This window comes from Onychostoma macrolepis, chromosome 05 (assembly GCF_012432095.1).
Source record: "Onychostoma macrolepis isolate SWU-2019 chromosome 05, ASM1243209v1, whole genome shotgun sequence".
NCBI classification, from domain to species: domain Eukaryota; kingdom Metazoa; phylum Chordata; class Actinopteri; order Cypriniformes; family Cyprinidae; genus Onychostoma; species Onychostoma macrolepis.
Genome location: NC_081159.1, coordinates 9,318,426 through 9,337,100, shown reverse-complemented (window position 1 = coordinate 9,337,100; position 18,675 = coordinate 9,318,426).

Below are 18,675 nucleotides of genomic sequence, written 5' to 3'. Positions count from 1 at the left end.
AAACACTGTGGACTATACCTCACATTTATGTATTAAAATACCACATTTTTATGTGTCAAAATTTTAGTTTTACTTACAGCTTTTATTGACTTGTTCACTAGATTTATCTGATATATTTGAATAAACTTGGAATTTAAATAAATAAATAAATCCAAACCTATCCATGATTGTAATCTGGCAGGTGGGGGATTAGAAAAACTTTTTTCCTTTTTTTTTTCATATACAATACATATTATACAAAGAGACTGTGTTGGTTTGTTTTCATTGCAGTATACTGCTGAGTCTGTCAGAGCAAAGACATTTAGAAGAAAGCAGACCAACTACTTGTTGCACCAGAAAGGATGAAAATGAATAACAGAGAAACTGGAGAAGGCTCAAGTGGAATACCTATTTGTGACCCTGGACCACAAAACCAGTCATAATGGTACATTTTTTCATTGATGTATGGTTTGTTAGGATAGGACAATATTTGGCTTAGATACAATTATTTGAAAATCTGGAATCTAAGGGGTGCAAAAAATAAAAAATAAAAAAAAATGCTGAAAAAAATTGCCTTTAAAGTTGTCCAAATTAAGTCCTTAGCTACGCATATTACGGTTACACTTTATATTAGATGGTCTTAACTACTATGTACTTACATCAAAAAATAAGTACAATGTACTTATTGTGTTCATATTGTATTGCAAAACACTTGCTGCTATCGAGGAGGGATACGGGTAAGGTTAGGGACAGGTTTGGTGGTATGGGTAGGTTTAAGGGTGGGTTAAGGTGTAAGGGATGGGTTAACAGTGTAATTATAAATGTAATTACAAAAATTAATTACAGATGAAAGTACATATAGGTATTTTTAAAAATATAAGTACAATGTAAAAACATGTATGTACACAATAAGTGCATTGTTTCGAATGATTAATTTAAATGTAAGTACATAGTACTTAAGGCCACCTAATATAAAGTGGGACCCATATTACTAATCAGAAATTAAGTTTTGATATATTTATGGTACAAAATTTACAAAATGTCTTCATGGAACATGAATATCCTAATGTTTATTTTGATTGATGATTACTTAATATCCTAATGATGTTTGGCATAAAAGTAAAATCGATCATTTTGACCCATACAATGTATTGTTGGCTATTGCTACAGATATAACCGTGCGACTTTGATGTTGAAACTCTTGCATCAAAACCCTGAAATTATTTTCAAAGGTGATGCCGTCTATTTTTTATTTAATTTTTATTTTTTTGGTCACTACTGTAGGCATCAGTGTGAAGATATGAATATAACTTTTATTTGAACTTTGGATATTATTACTTTACATCCTGTGTAAGAATGACATGCTCACACAGTCATTCATGATCTCACACTCACACAAATTACCTACTGTCAGACAGATTCCCCGCTTTGTGTCATAGAATGTCTCACCTTCTGAATTCCATTGTGCTGCAAAGAGCTTGTCACATGACACTCGCATTAGTGGGCATGCTGGAGGACAGAGTATAAGTGAGTAGGTTAGATTATTCGTTTTATTTTTAGTTAGAAACGTTCCAAAATCATTTGCAAACACTGTGGACTATACCTCACATTTATGTATTAAAATACCACATTTTTATGTGTCAAAATTTTAGTTTTACTTACAGCTTTTATTGACTTGTTCACTAGATTTATCTGATATATTTGAATAAACTTGGAATTTAAATAAATAAATAAATCCAAACCTATCCATGATTGTAATCTGGCAGGTGGGGGATTAGAAAAACTTTTTCCTTTTTTTTCATATACAATACATATTATACAAAGAGACTGTGTTGGTTTGTTTTCATTGCAGTATACTGCTGAGTCTGTCAGAGCAAAGACATTTAGAAGAAAGCAGACCAACTACTTGTTGCACCAGAAAGGATGAAAATGAATAACAGAGAAACTGGAGAAGGCTCAAGTGGAATACCTATTTGTGACCCTGGACCACAAAACCAGTCATAATGGTACATTTTTTCATTGATGTATGGTTTGTTAGGATAGGACAATATTTGGCTTAGATACAATTATTTGAAAATCTGGAATCTAAGGGGTGCAAAAAATAAAAAATAAAAAAAAATGCTGAAAAAAATTGCCTTTAAAGTTGTCCAAATTAAGTCCTTAGCTACGCATATTACGGTTACACTTTATATTAGATGGTCTTAACTACTATGTACTTACATCAAAAAATAAGTACAATGTACTTATTGTGTTCATATTGTATTGCAAAACACTTGCTGCTATCGAGGAGGGATACGGGTAAGGTTAGGGACAGGTTTGGTGGTATGGGTAGGTTTAAGGGTGGGTTAAGGTGTAAGGGATGGGTTAACAGTGTAATTATAAATGTAATTACAAAAATTAATTACAGATGAAAGTACATATAGGTATTTTTAAAAATATAAGTACAATGTAAAAACATGTATGTACACAATAAGTGCATTGTTTCGAATGATTAATTTAAATGTAAGTACATAGTACTTAAGGCCACCTAATATAAAGTGGGACCCATATTACTAATCAGAAATTAAGTTTTGATATATTTATGGTACAAAATTTACAAAATGTCTTCATGGAACATGAATATCCTAATGTTTATTTTGATTGATGATTACTTAATATCCTAATGATGTTTGGCATAAAAGTAAAATCGATCATTTTGACCCATACAATGTATTGTTGGCTATTGCTACAGATATAACCGTGCGACTTTGATGTTGAAACTCTTGCATCAAAACCCTGAAATTATTTTCGAAAGGTGATGCCGTCTATTTTTTTATTTAATTTTTATTTTTTTGGTCACTACTGTAGGCATCAGTGTGAAGATATGAATATAACTTTTATTTGAACTTTGGATATTATTACTTTACATCCTGTGTAAGAATGACATGCTCACACAGTCATTCATGATCTCACACTCACACAAATTACCTACTGTCACACACACTTCACCACATTAATTTACTTGCAAAAGAAAAGCTCTCTCACACACACACAGTTGTACCACACTCTCTCAGTCTTACACTTATCCTCCCATCCTAATGCCAGGCAGCAGTAGAGGAGCAGGGCATATTTCTTCCCTTCTATTCAATGAAATGGAGCCAAACACTCCTAATTAACATGGCGGTGCTCTGAATGGAGCCATGGCTCTCAGAGTGGCAGCAAAGTGTGAAATGCACCATAAATCCATCTCGCAGAGAAATGTGAGGACAACACTGAGACTGAATCATCTTCTCGGCATTGCACCAACTGACCTGGTGCCACCCTTCACTGTCCTAAACTACTTACTGTAATGGAGTAACAAAGTAGGTTTGACTGTCAGCTGTTTAAAATTTTAATTAAATTCATTGTGTGATATGCAGAGTAACTGTGTATATATTGAAAATTATCCTGATTGTTTTTCTTTCTCAGAAAAACACCCAAATAGTGATGATGAAGTTTTTGCATTGTTTGTAATAACGCTTTCAATAGACTAAAGTAGCTTTGGAAGTTAATATAATTGTAATTGTTTTGACGTTTTTAAAGCATTTTTAAATATAGTTTAAAAAAATTATTTTAAAAAATATTTAAAAAATTATTTTATAGTGACGTAATATAGATAGATAGAAAGACAGACAGACAGATATTTTTTAAATGTATATAAACAGTCCTAAAAATAAGAAACTAGCATTAAAGAATACAGATGACTATAAAAAGTTACTTTTTTTCAGTAGATGTTTCTTATTTTCATAACTAATATTTTTATTTATGGTTATTAAATGATGATTCATTCATGTTGCATCGTAGACACCATGTAACGTGCACTGCATAGACCTAAACAACTTCATTTTTGTAAAACATTCCTGTTAATGAGTTATTTATCTTTAGTTATCTAGTTCTGTAAGACTGCACGGCCCACAAGCGGGAGTTCAGCACTGGGTCACGTGTTACGAATGTGTCACTTATTAGGGTCTTTTCAGTAAATGTTTTTCATGAAATGTTTTGAAACATTTTTGTGTTCATGTGTGTGTAGGAGCTCACAAATATCCTGAATATAAACACACATACCTACAAACTTTGACTGACAAGACAGGTGTCAACCTTTGATCCCCTCTGACCTCACCTTGGTTTTACTGGACACAGACCATAGATTGTTTATTACACAGAGAGAGAGAGAGAGAGAGAGAGAGAGAGACAGTTTTAACTTTACTTCACTCATCCAAAGACACTATCTTTAACTGTGGAACATGACTCTGAAGCTAATTCTGTCCACTAGCTGGGAGGAGGGCTATGAGAGCCGTGGCCTGTAATGCAGATAGCACCTCAATGTAAGCTATTACTCTAAACTAGGCCTGTTAAGCCTTTGGGGGGACTCAGCACAATATCGGGTCAGAATAAGAATGGAGTCTAAATGACTTGGCATGGCAGTAATGTAAATGAAGCCAGAGCTTTGCTCCAACAGCAGGAAGGTCACGGTCCAGCTGTCAGCTCACGTTTGGGAGTAATCGTTTATATGCCAACCTCCTTCTCCCTCTTCTTTCTCTTATGCTCGTTTGCCTTCTCACTTCATTCTCCCTGCGTCTGTCGAATAGCTCTTCCTCCATCCTCCATCCTCATCTGTCTCACTCGATCCTCTTTTGCTCTTCTTCATTGTCATGTCCACCTACATGCATCACAGCGGGGTTTTGGCCTTAAAAGCAGATGTGTTTTTGTTGGAAATGTTGCTTTTCTTTACATTAAAGTTGTTTGATGATCTACTATAAAAAAAATACAAATTTAAATTCACAATCACGTTCTTCTAAATCAGTATGTTCTGTGGAAAACGAATATGTTCAAGGATATTGGTAACCAAACTGCTGGTAACCACTGAGCAAAAAAAAAGCACATATTTCTAAAAAACATGTTTTGTGTTCCTCAGAAGAATGTAATACACATTTTGGAAAGACATGAGTGTGAGTAAATGATGACAGAATTTAAATTTTTGAGGGAACTATATCTTTAATTTTTGGAAAATATGTCAGTGTTTTTGGTCGATGGCCACCAAAATAAGTTTAGTAACCAAAATTTTTCATAATATTACCTTACAATATTGTTTTGAAATACATTGACTTGGACAAAAACAGTTTCAATATTTTTCAAAATATCTTTTTGTGTATGTGTGTTCAGTGGAAGTCATACACACTTTCATTTATTTATTCATTTATTTATTTTTCTGTTCAGTGGTCAAGTCATTGGTCACCAAAAGAGTTTGGTTACCAACATCAAAAATCTTCTTCCAGTGCGGTTTTGAACCACACTGACTTTCATAGTATGGACAAAAAAACATATTGTTGTGTTTGTGTGTGTTTCGCAAAGGAAGTAAGTGATAGAGATTTTGGGAGAACATGAGGATGAGTAAATGATATTTTAGAATTTTCATTTCTGGTGAACCATCCCTTTAACACACATTAATAGTTGTGTCACTCACACGCAAACGTGTCACATGCAATCAGCACTGTCGTTAGCTTCTTCCATCACCAATACTCATTACCCCCTCTCGCCGTCCACGTCACGCCGCAGGTTGAGTTCAAGTCCTCCGGCTGGGTGAGTGGAAACAGCTGGTGCTCTTCAGGGCACAGAACTCCAGGGCTCAGGGCTTTGCGGCCCTCTCAGTTTCAGACCCTCATCTGCTTGGAATCCCGAATTTCCTGCAGGCTGATCAAATGACAGCCCCCTTCGCTGCATCCTTTGATATATGGACACCCATCTCACTGGCCCCTCAGCAATGGGATTTACGCTTGACAACACAGTCAGTGTCACCTCCGCCCGATGCGCACACAACACACACGTGCACACATAAACACACCCCTGTCCAGGGCCCCTGGAAACATTGGAGTCCTTTCACAGCCCGCCCAGAAGTTATTTATTAAATTTGTTGCATGGTGATATTGTTTCATGGAGACCCACTTAGTTTTGGATTGCACACTGGATTTTTCAATTATGCGGTTCATTTCACCCTGCTGGTGAGGGTTTACCCTCCTCAGGTTGGATCAAGGGCAGAGGATAGCTCTTTAATATCTTTTTAACAAGGACACATTTCCTTTATTTTATTTTATTTTTTAACTTTTCTTACATGTTTGATTGGAATGTAAATGTGAAATTTAAGCGTAAACACGTCGACATGTCTCACTACGAATTGTAAATATTTGGAATTACATGGACATTTTCATAGGCCACCCCACATGGATTGTGTTAGCCACCAGGTGATTGATGGCTGCTGCTGTTGGTTGCCAAGAGACTTGGGAGGATTTTGATTGGATTATTTTACAGGTAATAAGCAGATGCTTACAAGGGGTATGCCGTGAGATGCTGTTAGGATTAGTGAGGTTTAGTGAGTTATGCTTTTGCCAAATGTTTAAAGCACCAATCAGAAGTCAGTCCACCCTGGAGTCTACCAGCATAATAAAGTCTAAACAGAGTGGTTTGGATTCTGTCCAGATACTGAATGTTAGGTGACATTTGGGAACTGACATAATAGTGGGAGTATTGTATCAGTTTATTTTTCCTGGGAAATTTCTGTTATTGTTGTGTGGTTACTAGTTAAGAACTGCACAATATCCCTGATTATAAAACAGATTCAGACTACATTCAGATTGGATGAGCTGTGTTTGGAGTCATTATAAAATGCTGGCAAAAGCACCGCAGTGACATTTTCCTTTTTTTATAATGTGGTAAGTTGCCTTGTTTAGTAACCGCAAATAATATTTTTTTAATAGCCATTACTACTCTAACACTTCTTACACTGAACAAAATGATAAACGCAACACTTTTGTTTTTCATGAGCTGAACTCAAAGATCTAAGACTTTTTCTATGTACACAAAAGGCCTATTTCTCTCAAATATTGCTCACAAATCTGTCTAAATCTGTGTTAGTGAGCACTTCTCCTTTGCCTCGATACTCCATCCACCTCACAGGTGTGGCATATCAAGATGCTGATTAGACAGCATGATTATTGCACAGGTGTGCCTTAGGCTGGCCACAATAAAAGGCCACTCTAAAATGTGCAGTTTTACTGTATTAGGGGGGTCCGGGGGGGTCTGAAAACCAGTCAGTATCTGGTGTAACCACCATTTGCCTCACGCAGTGCAACACATCTCCTTCGCATAGAGTTGATCAGGTTGTTGATTGTGGCCTGTGGAATGTTGGTCCATTCCTCTTCAATGGCTGTGCGAAGTTGCTGGATATTGGCAGGAACTGGAACACGCTATCTTATACGCCGATCCAGAGCATCCCAAACATGCTCGATGGGGGACATGTCCGGTGAGTATGCTGGCCATGCAAGAACTGGGATGTTTTCAGCTTCCAGGAATTGTGTACAGATCCTTGCAACATGGGGCTGTGCATTATCATGCTGCAACATGAGGTGATGGTCGTGGATGAATGGCACAACAATGGGCCTCAGGATCTCGTCACGGTATCTCTGTGCATTCAAAATGCCATCAATAAAATGCACCTGTGTTCGTTGTCCATAACATATACCTGCCCATACCATAACCCCACCGCCACCATGGGCCACTCGATCCACAACGTTGACATTAGCAAACCGCTCACCCACACTGTCTGCAATCTGCCCTGTACAGTGACTGTACAGTACTGCTGGGTGGCTGGTCTCAGACAATCTTGGAGGTGAAGATGCTGGATGTGGAGGTCCTGGGCTGGTGTGGTTACACGTGGTCTGCGGTTGTGAGGCCGGTTGGATGTACTGCCAAATTCTCTGAAACGCCTTTGGAGAAGGCTTATGGTAGAGAAATGAACATTCAATTCACGGGTAACAGCTCTGGTGGACATTCCTGCAGTCAGCATGCCAATTGCACGCTCCCTCAAAACTTGCAACATCTGTGGCATTGTGCCGTGTGATAAAACTGCACATTTTAGAGTGGCCTTTTATTGTGGCCACCCTAAGGCACACCTGTGCAATAATCATGCTGTCTAATCAGCATCTTGATATGCCACACCTGTGAGGTGGATGGATTATCTCGGCAAAGGAGAAGTGCTCACTAACACAGATTTAGACAGATTTGTGAACAATATTTGAGAGAAATAGGCCTTTTGTGTACATATAAAAAGTCTTAGATCTTTGAGTTCAGCTCATGAAAAATGAGGGCAAAAACAAAAGTGTTGCGTTTATAATTTTGTTCAGTGTATTTGCAGAAAGTTGAGTTCATCAATGATATTGCATCTCCAATGATCTCTATCAATTATGTCACTACAAAATTGCCAGTTCTTATTGAAAAATAATGATCTTTGGTCATTTTGTCAACCAAATTGTTGGCAGTGTGAATATCTCTAGGATAATGAATGAGAATACTTGGTGGATAACAGTACAATAAAATTAATAAATTAAAATAAATTAATAAAAAAAATATTATAATATCATAAAAGTAAATTATCATATTGCAGTTATTGGAGTTTTATATAAGAAATAAGCCATCTGAATTGGAGGGTTACAGTGATTTTTGATGGTCTTAGACATGACGCTAAGTTGAGTAAAAAACCACCTTACTGTGTTTTGAATACTGTTAACAATCTAATAAACAGCATTAAATGGAAGAAGTTTCTTTCATCTGTAGAACATATGTCCATAAAATCAAAGTCAAAAATAGCTTAAACTATTTGATCACCAACATTCTTAAAAATTCTGCTGAAGAAAAAGTCATACAAATTTGGAGTGACGTGAGGGTGAGTAAACGGTGGCAGATTTTTTGGGTGAACTGTCCCTTTAAGATATGTCCATGCATCTAGTATATACATATGCACAGAGGAACAAGAATGGAGAGTTATGGAATCATTCTGCCCTGTTTTTTCTAAAGTGAAAGACTAATTTTCTCTTTCATCATGGTTCATGGTCCGAATGCCGAAGGGAATGGGGAAAGAAAATGACCTCCACAAAAGCCCCAAGTCACTGTGTGATTTAAGAGCTTTGTTTTTGTAAGAGCCGCCAGTCATTAATATAATTCATTACTCATGAAAGCGTTCTGCCTTGACAATTCATCAGCTGGCTTTTCTTTTTGATTCTGAAACAGGGGAACATTTGGCCTGTCTGTATTGTTTGAATAAACGGAGGAGAGGGGGGTAAGCCTAACCTTGGCCCGGCTGGGGTCGAGTGTGGGAAATGAATCGTTTCTCTCTTTTCGTTTTTCTCTGAAACACACTCTCTCTCTTTTTTATATGACTCCCTAACTGGAGTGAAGGGAGTCGGAAGGGGGGGGTCTGTCGGACATCTAAAATTTATATCCGAGAACGGATTGTGAATGTGTGGCAGGGCTGAAGGAGGTGGAGAACAAGAGGCTGCCCACCATCTCTTGCTTGCTTTTTTCCTTCCTTTTGCTCTCCCCCAACTGTTTCTGTTAATTGTGTAAATCACTGCAATAAAGTGGCCTTTGCATTCAGGCAGGACAACATGACCACAATGTGACCTTTCTGCACAGGACCCCTCTGACCCACACTCCTGGGTTCAAACGGTCAACTGCAGGTCAAAATGCATGAGTGTGTGTGTGTGTGTGTGTGTGTGTGAGAGAGAGAGAGAGAGAGAGAGAGACAGACTGATGTGGATGTATCAGAAGAGTCTGGTTGATCTAAATATCTAAATAGCATTATGAACGGATGACCTACAGCCGCACAGTCACAACACTCACTCTCGTTCTGCTGCTAATGTAACATGCGCGACTTCCTGCAGTGATGTTTTGTTATGACATCAGAATAAGAGAGATGTCTTCTTTCTGCCATCCTTTTCAAGCTTTATTCGTACTTGTCTTCCGCTCCCCTCTTCCCGTCTCTCTCACTGTGCACTCCTCCAACAGGTCCACCATCTATCTGTCTAATGGCTTTACAGAGAGAGTAAAACAGTTGTCAGGCCTTCTGCACTCACCCATCACTTTTATTCCCACACTTTCTACCTTTCCTGACACTGTAGTGCATCCCAAGGAGAGAGAAAGAAAAGAATACTGACTATCAGGAAAAAGATGAAGGTTAGACGCAATAATAATAAACGTTAAAGTGTGACAAAACAGCTTTCCTGAACATGGTCCCCCTCTGCCAATGATTGGACAAACAGATGGTTCTGCCCCAAACTGATGCCACTGGTTGAGGTTTAATTTGTTAACATTAGTTAAACCATTTGTTAACATGAGTTAACTTTTACAGCACTTAATTGTTTAGGTTAGTGTTCATTTTCAAATTCATTAACTCAAGTTGATTCATTATACATTAATTAATGTTGTTTTAGACCAATTTACACTAAATTTGGGGTTGGTAAGATTTATAATTTTTTTTTAATGTTCTTGAAAAATGTCTCATACTCTTGAGACAGTAAAACATTAATAATATTAATATTAAAATGCAGTAAAACAGTAATATTTTGAAATGTTATTACAATAATAACATTTTAAAAATCTATTTTAAAATATATATATTTATTCCTGTGATGGCAAAGCTGAATTTTCAGCATCATTAATCCGGTCTTCAGTGTCACATGATCCTTCAGAAATCATTCTAGTATACTGATTTGATTATCAAGAAATATGTTGAGTTGTTCAGCTTACATTTTTTTTAACCAAATTAATGAAACGTTTAATGAATAGAAAGCTTAAATATATTCCATTTATTTGAAATGCAACTTTTTGTAGCATTATAAATGTTGTTGTCGTCACATTTACTGTCAAATGTTCACAATTAAATTGTCCTTGCTGAATAAAAGTTCTTTAAAAAAAAGTCTGACCCCAACTTTTAAACAAGTGTATGTAGTTTGAAATGTTACAAATGCATTAGAACATCTAGAAATTAATATTAACCTATATTAATAAATGCTCTGAAAGTATTGTCCATTAGTTCATTTTAGATATTGTATAAACTAATGCTAACATTAGAACCTAAGTGTAAAGTATCTCCAAATTAACCATTTTTATTTCATTTTTATTTCATTTTTATTTACGCTACTCCATTCCTTGCTAAACTGTTTATTACAGGTAGTTCCTCCCCAAACAAACACAATTGACCTATCGGTAAGCCCCTCCCCTCGAACGCAGACGAGCCAATGGCAGTCGAGTATCAGTTGCACGGGGAGCTGAACTCAGACATCTTTAGGTTTCAGTGCCATAGAGAAACATTGGAAGATCCGAAGCTCGCATCAGTTTTATGGGGTTTATGCTTCAAAAATGGAAAAATTATGTGCCTGGAGTACTTGTAACACTGATTCCAGGTATCCTGAGAGGATGGGCGATATAATTTATTTTATTACATTTCCTGAATCCAAACAAAAAAGAGCAAAATGTCCCTAAGTATTCAATCCCAATACAAATGAAGACAAAAACCTTCATTTTCTGGTTGTCATGCACTCATTAAGTTACAATTTTCATCTGCTCAAGCAGAACGTTAATGTTATCTTGTGCTTTAGCAAGGTATATCTGGCTAAAACTAGCTAACGTTAAAGTTAGTGAGTCCATGCTAACGTACAAACCAAAATAGCGGACTGTTCTCGCGTCTTGTACAGTGTAGGTCAAAAACACATAAACGAAGGTCTACATTTCAGTGCCTCTCCATATTAAACTGGTTAAATGTACATTAATTTAATCGTACGCCGCGATACATCAACAGTGTTGATCCTGCATGTTGTCATCCGCGATCGTGATGACTGACCGTAATATGAGAATCCTCCCGCTTGCATTGTGATCTGTAAACCCTCCTTCGAGTTACCCACCGTATTTATTTTTAAATATTTTAGAAATCCCTCCATGGAATATTTAATTCCCATTTGGTGGCCTTCTGTGTCCAAAATTGTGCAAAAAACATTGTGGTACAAGATTTTCACACTGCAGCTGTCATTGTAAGACAGTGAGCAACTCCCTTTGTTTGTCCGAGGGAGCAACTGTAACTAAGGGGGGCGGGGCTTACCGATAGGTCAATTGCTTGAGCCAAAAGTTGGCGTGTAATTTTAAACAATGTTTAGAAAGAGCCACAGAGTTTAGTCAGCTTACAAATTACTTCCTAATATGTCTCTCCACATATAAGTTAGAGAAACTACCTTAACATCGGAAGAATTACACACTTCACCTTTAAATAAGTCTCAAGCCATGTCCACTTGTCTCACCTCTTCTGTCGGCCCATCACAGGTAGCTTTCCTTCCCTCAGGCCCTCATCTGTGGGTCACAGGGCTGCCGACATCATCACACAGCTGTCAGAGCTCCAGGGTGGGAGTTAGAACAACAGCGCTAGCTTTATTTACGCTAGCTTGAAGTGTGGAGGATCTGTCACAGGGTTGTAGCGGCCTCAGAGCTTGGCTCACCTCCACAGATGGCCCCAGTGCTGTGGAATTCCCCTCCTTGCCTCGTCCCCCTCCTCCTTCCCACTCTTTAGCCTTTTACAGTTCGTTTGTTTAGCAAGATGTCAGGCCCCAGAGGGCATGTGTCTTAGATATGGGAACAGTGTTCTGTTAAGAGCCTCAGCCTGCAGTGCCACTCTGGATGACCCCACACTTTCACATTGATAAGAGGCAAGCCTCTGCCAGCGAGCGCTGAGGCGGAGAGGAAAGGATGATGTTGTTTTAGTATCAGGCACTATGGGTTGATAATTAATAAAAAGTCTGATCAAAATCACTTTCTGGGTTCTCTCCGGAGTAGATAAAGGTATACCGGTTAACATGGAAAAGTTTTAGGGATGCAACAATATTAAAATTCAGATAATAAAATAATAATAATAATAATTATTATTATTATTATTTTATGGCTGATAACTTACAAATAATAAAATGTTAATATATATATATATATATACAAAATGTTAGTAAATGTGTATGTGTATCAAATATATAAAACATATTACATATAACCAATATTAATATATATGTATAATTAACAATTACTTAACAATATGTGTAATAATATATATGCCATAACAAACATAATTATCTGTATTTTTATATTGCTGCATCCCTAAAACTTTTCCATGTTTACCAGTATACTGGTATTTATCTATCTATAGAGATAATAATTTATCATTAATTATATTATTAATTAATATATTACACACACACAATAAAACATTTAAATATATTTATATTTTTTGTTTTATGATATAATAATAATAATTTTAATATTTTAATGTAATTTAAATCATATTTATTTTCATTTTAAATGTTACAAGTGAATTTAAAGTGAATTTGAATGTAGTGAATTTACAGTGTTGCATCACAACATTACAATATACAGTAGTAAAATGAATTTATTTAAATATATGTATATATTTAAATTTTACATTATTCATCTTTTAAATATTAACTTGTTGATTGTTAGATGATGGCACAGGTAAATATCTAAATATTAAAAAATAGGACAAATAAATGTATCAATACTATAATTCATAGAATTAATAGGCTACAATTAATACTTACATTTTTTTGGTAACACTTTAGAATAAGGTGTCATTTGTTAACATTAGTTAGTGTATTAACTAACATGAACAAACAATGCATTTAATACACTATTTATTCATCTTTGTTAATGTTAGTTAATGAAAATACAGTTGTTCATTGTTTATTCATGTTAGTTCACAGTGCATTAACTAATGTTAACAAACACAACCTATGATTTTAATAATGCATTGATAAATGCTGAAATTAACATTAACTAAGATTAATAAATGCTGTAGAAGTATTGTTCATTCTTAGTTCATGTTTACTAATGTTGTTAACAAATGAACCTTATTGTAAAGTGTTACCATTATTTCTAATATTGTCCAGTAACCAATATGGTACCAATATTTTGTGCATGCCTGAAAAGATAATCTTCATGCGTTTTCTTTGTCTGAGAATTTCTTAGACCAGGATCAAACTTGCAGAGAGTTTAGGAGCAGTTAGTTAACTTAGTTTATGAGGTGTATATGTAACCGAATAGCTTTAGCTCAGCAGGCAGGCTATGAAAGACACTTTCAGTCAGTTCATCTCACTCTGTCCTCCTCACAATCCTTGATCCTAAGCAGTAAACACTGAGCCTGGCATGCCAGTCTAATTTTAGTAAACCTCACTTGACCCCAGGGCACCACCTTTTCCTAAAATGATAACCCAAATCTCCCTCTCTCGCTCCCTCATTCACTCTTACTTTTCTTTCTCGCTCTCCGCCCCTCACTTTTGACCCAAAAACTACAGCGCCCCTGGGGTGACAGCCAAATCTTGGATGCGCGTATCTCCAAGTGAGTGTCTGCGTACATGTGTAGGACAGCTCGTCTGTATCGCTCAAGTATCTGATGACACTCACTTGTCGCTGATGGCATCTGGCTCTTCGCCAAAATGGCAGATAAACCGAAGATGCCTGATGGAGAGAATGAGGGGAAAAAAAGAGGAAGAGAAGGAGCGGAGGAGTGCCTCTGTCCTGGCAGGTCTCCGGCTCCTATTCCACTGATACAAGTTTAATCAGGCCTAATCTGCTTATCGGCCCCCTGCGGCTCCCATCAGGCTAAAGTACTTAACGGAGAGCATGCACCCCTACCACGCTGCCATTGGAAAGCAGAAGGAATGCGGATGAGGAGGGGTTTGCCTTAATCTGATTAATTAAAATAAACTAAAATAAACTTCACTGTCTTTATGTCTTCGTGATTCATCAAAGGAGTCAAATTTGTTCTCTCGCAGCTTAACATCTGTTTTTATAGATTTCAGATTTTTATTCTCAATAATCTAGGTTTTAGATTCTGTTTGGATTTTTAAAGTCAGTAAAGAAAGTGCAGAAAAATCTTACTACAGTAGAAGCATTTTCAATTTTTGAGTTTACTTGCAGAGACGTGAATAAAAGAAGCTATCAAAACGTTTCACCACTTTCCATTTATCCTGCAGTGAAACATTAACCTCGTCATTTAGATTATTGATAAATCATGCCAATTTAACCAGACTTCATGTGATAATGCAACGAGCAAAAAAAAAAAAAAAAGGTATCTCTTACATGTTAAATAAAGTTGACATCATGTTTTTGTCGCTGACTTGGGGCCAGATTTACTAACGTATTGCACCAGTGCAAACCGTCTTTTGGCGTTAAAATTGTACTTTCAAGATTTACAGTACTAAAGACGCACAGTGAAGAATAAGCACTGAAAAGACGTGGACACAGTTATTTTTGCGCCTGACCTTATTGAATATGCATTTGTAGGAGTTTCCTTTTCAGACGCAAAAATCTCTCAAGTTCCTCAGGAAAACCATAACAAACATGCAACACTCTGTGGGTGTGACAGAGCATGTGAGCAGAGAGAATTGGCTGTTCTGATTGGCTGTTTTTTTTTTGTTTGTTTACTGATTTGTGTTATGCTCCATTTTTACATTTGCGTCAGGTCATATCTGGTTAGGACACAGTGTTAGCTCATTATCTGTTTATGTCTTTACCTGTGAATTAAGGTCCGTTCACGCCATATCGTAATTACCGTAATTACGAGATACCAACTTGAAAAAAGCGTTCACATCCTAGTAGATCTCGTAATTACAACTTGTGAACTGGGAGTTTTCTGAGAGCTACGGCTTGTACCACATGATCGCTGCACCTCACAAGGAACCAAGGTACCTGGCGGCGCTTCCAGTAGTAAAATGTAATTAAGCAGTTATTTCATAATATTTATGTTTTAAAATTTGTGTAATTGACTTTTGCCAATGTAGATGTCTTTATACAAGTAATGTGTGTACATATATATATATATATATATATATATATATATATAAACGAAAGACATGCAGCACAGAGTTAGATATCTAGGCTATCTGTGTAATAACAACCTAAAGAAATAATGGTTACACTTTATTTTAAGGTGTCCTTGTTACAGTGTAATTATACATTTAAGTCCTGAGTAATATTAATTAACTACATGTACTTACTATATGATTAGGGTTTGGCTTAGGGTTACTTGCATGTAATTATGCATGATTTATTGTTATTATAATAGTAAGTACATGTAACTTGTGTAACAAGGACACCTTAAAATAAAGTGTTACCGAAATAGTTGTAAAGTGTAATAATAACGCATTTGCATAGCATCTGTTAATTGTATTGTGTTTTACAGCTGCCAGTAACATTTGCTATAGCAATGGATAATCCCCAGTCTGAGGACATGAACAGCACTGAGTTAAACTTCACGTGTTACGGAATTACGGTAATTACGACATGCCATGAACACAGCATTATTCTTTACCTGTGCTGAATTTTCAGCAGCCAGTACTCTCCAGTCTTCAGTGTCACATGATCCTTCATAAATCATTCTAATATGCTGATTCGTTGCTCAAGAAACATTTCTTATTATTATCAATGTTACTGCTTAATATTTAATTCATTTGTATCCTGCTTTATCTGTAAGAGTTATTTTCAATGCAGTGCATGTTCTCCAATAATGAATTCTCCTTTGGGTGGTCAGCCAATGGAAGAGCACCTGGTGCTCGTCAACCAATCTAATCAATACGCAAGCCATTGATCTACACTCACACTCTCTACTGGCTAGAGCAGGATTAAACCTTGGACATGTCTGTGTGCAATATGTGTGTGCATTCACATAAACAGGTAAAAGTGTAAATATATTGCACCATTCTTGGGGTTCATGACCTTTGTCTGGGTATCAGTGAGAGAGGTCTGCAAAGGGCAGACAAGAAAATGGCTCTGTCTGAATATTCTCTCCACAGATCTGCTCACTGATAAAGCAACATACCAGTAAAAAGTGAAAGAAACAGGTGCCTGATTAGCTGTTTGCCACTGCTTACTATCTACCCAGTAAATGTCAATAGTACCCTTATTCAGGTGTCACCCAAAATGTTGGATGATCTCTTTGACATTAGCTCGGTAACCGTAATCATGTCCTCTTTGAAGACAACTACAAATACAGCCAGGGTTCAATAGGGTTGAGCCCCTCCTTAGCCAGAGTTCAAAGGTTCAACCTCACCAAGACCTTGTTTATCTCAATTTATCGCTCTATCTCTCCCCGCCCTCTCGATATGATACGTATGTTTGTATATATATGGATCTCTGAGGGGAAAGTGCATCTTTCCTTTAAAGCCCTATCCTTCTCTCTTTCTTCTTCACCTCTCTCTCTTTGATTGTCTGGGCACCTGCGGTCCAGCACTCAGGGGATTAGGGGTTACCACATTGTCCTTGCCCCTTCTGTCTAATCCAGCCAGAGGGTTGTGTGTTTACCTTTCACACCAGCTCCAATTTATAGCCCTCTTGACCCGAACCAGAGAAATCAACAAGGTTTGGCCTGTCTGTGCCTGATCCCTCGAGCACCCCATGGCTTGGGTTCAAAATCCAGCTGGCTGTGAGAGCGTAAATGGCATAAATGTCATGTTTTTTGAGTTAGAAAGGAGTCTCATTTAGTAAAAGTGGCTAAACTGCAGTTTAATGTTGGTATGTGTGTTACAGGATGGTGAGTCAATGATGTGACCCTCAAAATGCTTTTTATACATAAAATGACTTCAGTATGCCACTGCTATGATGAACATGATTTTATACTGTTCAAAATGTTTTTGAAAGAAGTCTCTTATGCTCACTAAGGTTACTTTTTTTTTTTAAACACAAATTAAAAACAGTAATATTGTGAAATGATTTTGTCTTCAGTCATCATTAATATGACTTTCTATTTTAATATATTTTACATTGTAATTTATTCATGTGAGGGCAAAGCTGAATTTTCAGCAGCCATTCCTCCAGACTTTTAGTGTCACATGATCCTTCAGAAATCATTCTAATATGCTGATTTGCTGCTCATGAAACATTTCCTATTATTATCAATATTTAAAAGAGCTGTGCTGATTCATATTTTTGTGGAAACCATGGTACATTTTTCCTGGATTCTTTGATGAATAGAAAGTTCAAAACAATAGCAGTTTTGTATAATTTTTAGCAATGTGTTTTACTGTCACTTTTAGTATATGTATTTGTGTGTGTGTGTGTGTGTGTGTGTGTGCGCATAAATATACTCTTAAAATATCAGATAATTTGACCTTTGGACTTTTTATAACAAGGCAAGTTAGTTCTGGTTGTAAAATACCATGTGTTGAAATTTACAGTGTTTATCAATTAATAACTCATGATATTTTTGAGTTTTAAGGATGTTTTTTTTTCTTTTTTCCCACTTTTTTATTGTTTGTTTGCATGTGTTTTAAATTGATTTGAATATGATTGTTAATTTCTTCACACTTTTACATGTCATTGTCCCCGGTAATTAAGATTTTAACACGATTTTCAATCATGTTTATATGATGTAATGTTTGGAATGCCAGAGTAATAAGTGAAAAGTGAAATGTGGTAAGAACTAGTAGGCCACAGCCTCTCAAAGTTCAAAACAATGGGTTGATATTAAAACAGGAGTGTGAAAGTCATTCTCGCAACCCCTTTTCCCTTCAAGGAGAGTGTATGCTAAGTTTCACCCTCAGCCCAAGACAAGCACCTTCTGCTCCTCTTATCAGCGAGCAGCAAAGCCAGCCACAGGGATTCTTTTTAACATAACAACACCAAGACTCATCACAGCTCCAGCCACGGGGGGTCTGCCACACTTCTTACCCTTTATGAAGTGTGCTCTCATCTGGCAGGCTGGACCACGGTCACCTGTCCTCACTGCCAGAGACTCATGTCAGGTCTCTGTTTCACTTCTGACCTGACACAAATACCCGCTGTCCCTCACTTTGGTAAACT